The sequence below is a fragment of the Ornithorhynchus anatinus genome, chromosome 4, assembly GCF_004115215.2.
Source record: "Ornithorhynchus anatinus isolate Pmale09 chromosome 4, mOrnAna1.pri.v4, whole genome shotgun sequence".
In the NCBI taxonomy this organism is placed as follows: domain Eukaryota; kingdom Metazoa; phylum Chordata; class Mammalia; order Monotremata; family Ornithorhynchidae; genus Ornithorhynchus; species Ornithorhynchus anatinus.
Genome location: NC_041731.1, coordinates 133,364,234 through 133,369,083, shown reverse-complemented (window position 1 = coordinate 133,369,083; position 4,850 = coordinate 133,364,234).

Below are 4,850 nucleotides of genomic sequence, written 5' to 3'. Positions count from 1 at the left end.
TTACAGATGAGGGAACTGAGGCCCAGAGAAGTGAAGTGACTTGCCCACAGTCCCACAGCGTGGCTCAGTGGAAAGAGCACGGGCTTTGGCGTCAGAGGTCATGAGTTCGAATTCCAGCTCTGCCGCTTGTCAGCTGTGTGACTGTGGGCAAGTCACTTCACTTCTCTGGGCCTCAGTGACCTCATCTGTAAAATGGGGATTAAGACTGTGAGCCCCACGTGGGACAACCTGATTCCCCTATGTCTACCCCAGCTCTTAGAACAGTGCTCTGCACATAGTAAGCGCTTAACAAATACCAACATTATTATTATTATTGTTATTACACAGCTGACAAGTGGCAGAGCCGGGATTCGAACCGATGACCTCTGACTCCCAGGCCCGGGCTCTTGCCAGTGAGCCACGCTGCTTCTCGCGATTGTATTAACGAGGTAGCGGTTTGGATGGAGAGGAAAGGGTGGGTTTTAGCGAGGTCGTGAAGGTGAGACCGACGGGATTTGGTGGCGGATTGAATATGTGGGTTGAATGAGAGAGAAGAATCAAGGAAACACCAAGGTTACGGGCTTGCGAGACGGGAAGGATGGTGGTGCCGTCTAAAGTGATGGGAAAGTCAGGGGGGAAGACAGGGTTTGGGTGGGAAGATGAAGAGCTCTGTTTGGACATGTTAGGTTTGAGGTGACGGGAGGACATCCAAGTAGAGTTGTCTTGAAGGAAGGAGGAAAAGCGAGACTGCGGAGATTGAAGGAGAGAGATCAGGTGTCAGATTTAGGTGTCATCCGCATAGAGGTCGTTGTTGAAGCCATGGGAGTGAATGAGTTCTCCAAGGGAGGGGGTGGAGATGGAGAATAGAAGGGGACCCAGAATTGAACCTTAAGGGACCCCCACAGTTAGGGGGTGGGAGGGAGTGGAGGAGTCCACGAAAGAGCCTGAGAACGGGCGGCCAGAGAGATAGGAGGAGAACCAGGAGAGAACAGTGTCAGTGAAGCAAGGTCGGGTAACATTTCCAGGAGAAGCTGGTAGTCTACAGTGTCAAAGACAGCTGACAGGTGAAGGAGGATGGAGTAGAGGTCACTGGATTTGGCAAAAGGACATTGTCGGTGACTTTTGAGAGGGCGGTTTCTGTGGAACGAAGGGGATGGAAGCCAGATTGGAGGAAGTCAAGGAGAGAATTGGAAGAGAGGAGTTTGAGATAGGGGGTGTAGACAAGTCGCTCAAAGGGTTTGGAGAAGGTTGGTAGGAGGGAGATGAGGTGATAACTGGAGGGAGCCTTGGAGTCAAGGGAGGGTTTTTTTTTAGGATGGGGGAGACGTGGGCATGTTTGAAAACAGTGAGGAAGAAGCCAGTGGAGAGCGAACGGTTGAAGATGCCTTTTAGGGAGGGAAGAAGGGACAGGGAGAGAATTTCGAAAAGGTGCCAAGGAATGGGGTCTGTTGTGCACGTGAAGGGGGTGGCTTTTGAGAGGAGGCAGGAGATCGCTTCTAGAGATATTTCTGGGAAGTAGGAGCGATTTTAGAGAGCTCACACCTTAGGGTGTCACTTTTCTTAATAAAGTAGGTGGGCAGCTCACTGGGGGCAAGAGATGGGAGAGGTGGGAGGACAGGTGGTCTGAGGAGGGAATTAAATGTCTGGAACAACCATCGAGGGCGATGGGCACGGGGGTCAATAGGGAAGAGAAATAGCTTTGCCGAGGAGAGGAGAGGGCAGAGTTAAAGCACGTGAGGATAAACTTGAAGTGGGAAAATGTCGGCCCGATATTTAAATTTCAGCCAACAGCGCTCTGTGGCTCGCACAGAAGAGCGAAGGAGGTGGGCAGTGCAGGTGATCCGGGGCCGGGGGTTAGAGGTATGAGATCGACAAAGTGACAGGGGAGAGAGTGAGTTGAGTTCAGTAGAGAGAGTGGTGTTAAGAATGTCTATTTGGTCATCAAGGGCGGGGGTAGTTTGGGTATGGAGGCTAAAGGGGATGGGATGACTCGAGAAAATTGGATGGGGTCCAGGGATCGGACGTCTCTGGGGGGGGATAATACAGATTTGTGGGGAGGAAGTGTGTGGGAGAGGAGGCAAGTGAGCCCCATGTGGGACGGGGACTGTGTCCAACCCAATTTGTATCCACTCCAGCGCTTAGTAGAGTGCCTGGCACATAGTAAGTGCTTAACAAATACCAGAGTAATAATAATTATTATTATTATACAAGATAATCCAGTTGGTCACACTCCATGTCTCACTTGCGGCTCACCGTCTTAATTCCCGTTTTACGTATGAGGTAACTGAGGCTCAGAGAAGGGAAGCGACTTGCCCGAGGTCCCACGGCAGACCATCGGCAGAGTCAGGATCAGAATCCAGGTCCTTCTGACTCCCAGGCCCAGACTCTATCCACGAGATCACTCTGCTTCTTTAATTGAGCGCCTACTACATGCAGAGCACTGTATTAAGCGGTTGGTGGAGAGTCCAATACAAGGGAGTTGGCAGACACATCCTCTCCCCACAAGGAACTTACAGTCTAGAGGGGCAGACAGACATTAATAGAAATAATTTATAACATATTTCTAGATATGTACATAGAGTGGTGATGATGAGGAGGATGATGAACGGGGAGCTTTCAGACCCCCGGCAAGTTGCGGTGCATTGGTCTCACGCCTGCGGTGTCACTGAACAAGGGAACTTCATCAGGTCGTGGAGGGGGAGAGTGACGGGGATGAGGAGGGAGACAGGAAGAGGCCACGTTTCCCCCCTCCCCAAGAACCTCCAGCGGTTGCCCATCCACCTCCGCATCCAACAGAAACTCCTCACCCTCGGCTTCAAAGCCGTCCATCACCTTGCCCTCCTCCTATCTCCCCTCACTACTCTCCTACTCCAACCGGGCCCGCAGCACACTTCCCTCCTCTAATGCCAACCTTCTCACTCTCCCTCCATCTCGTCTATCTCTCCGCTGACTTCTGCCCACGTCCCGCCTCTGGCCTGGAACGCCCTCCCTTCTCATATCCGACAGACATTGACTCTCCTCTCCTTCAAAGCCTTAATGAAGGCCCATCTCCTCCTCCAAGAGGCCTTCCCTGACTAAGCCCCACTTTTCCTCTTCTCCCACTCCCTTCTGCATCACCCTGACTTGCTCCCTTTATTCATTCCCCCTTCGCAGCCCCACAGCACTTACGTCCATATCTATTTATTTCTATGAATGTTCATTCATTGATTCATTCAATAGTATTTATTGAGCGCTTACTATGTGCAGAGCACTGTACTAAGCCCTTGGAATGAACAAGTTGGCAACAGATAGAGACAGTCCCTGCCGTTTGACGGGCGCTCGGTCTAATCGGGGAGACGGACAGACGAGAACAATGGAGATAAATAGAGTCAAGGGGAAGAACATCTCGTAAAAACAATGGCAACTAAATAGAATCAAGGCGATGTACAATTCATTAACAAAATAAATCTCCCCCTCTAGACTGCAAGCTCGCTGTAGGCAAGGAATGTGTGTACCGCGTTCTGCGCACAGAAAGAGCTCAGTAAATACACTTGAATGACTGACTGGCCCCTTAACCTACCTTCCCCCATCACTAATCAATCCCTAGTTGAGACAGGAGGGGCCTGGTTGCTTTTGCTATTAATCCATGAAATTAGAGGCGGTTGGGAAGATGAGGTGTTGGGGAGAAGAGGGGAATGTGAAGAGGAGGAAGAGAAGGAGGAGAAGAAGGAAGGAGAGTCTTCCAGATTTTGGGGTGGGATGACGGAGGCTCAGTTGCGTTCCAAATCCATTGGTGTTTAGCCTCAAATCGGGCGCACTGCTCTCACATGGCTCTTTATCTCTTCCAGTTCTGACCCTCTCAGCGTTGAGCTGCTTCCCTCTCAGAGCTTTTGGTAAAGCAGCCAAATCCTTTCCGCTTTACCAAAAGAACGAGAAAAACCCCACTTAGCTCCTAGGTGTCTTGCACCCTCTTTCCCCTTTTGCCGAATGATCCCTTGAAAATCCCCACAGAGCATGTGATGCTCAGACGCAAAGCGGCAGACTGGCTGCATAAATAGCATATAAATTACCCTGAATTCCAAATAGCCAGAGAGTAATACACATACACACACACGGATACGGACACACACACACACACACAGAGTGTACTCAGGCTGATAACACCGCAGTGGTGGGCTAATCAGCAGAGAAATCATCTGAGCCGGTAGCAGGGAGAAGAATCTGCGTGCCTATGCGCCTTTCAGAATAATAAAAAGGTTCCTGTTTAAACACTTAAATGGGGTGTTGCGTCTTATTGCTAGAAACTAATTCTGAGACGTTCTTGGGAAAGTGGGGGTGAAGGGGGAGGGCAGAGATGAGAAGCGGGGAGAGGCAGAAGGCGGCGGGGGTCCTCAAACTTGGCCGTTGATAGAGATGGATGATTTGGGTCCACTGTCTCCCATGAAGATGCGGAGAGATTTTGATAGTCTTTGCAAAAGAGTGTATGTGTGCGTCTGTGTATGTGTGTAGACTCAGATTCAGTCCTCTCTACTGCCTGGAGAATCTGACAAGGTGCAACTTAAAAGCTCATTCAGGAAATCACGACACCAACTAGTGGATCGTGTGTCTTAGCATAAAAGGCAAAAAGCGGCTGAGGTGGGAGGGGAGAGAGGAGAGCTAAATCAGAACAGAAACTTAAAAGTAGCTTTTCCAAAGGCTTTATAGATCTCTCTCTCTCTCTCTCGCTCACTCCCGCTCTCTCTTTTTTTGGTTAAACCTTTTTAAAGTGTTTAAAAGCTTTAATATTGATGGCCCGTCAACTCTGTCCTGATTCTTTGGCTTTCAGTTAAAAGGTTTTTGTTGTTGTAGCTTATGCAGTTGCTCTGTTGCTATGGAAACGTGACATCAAAATG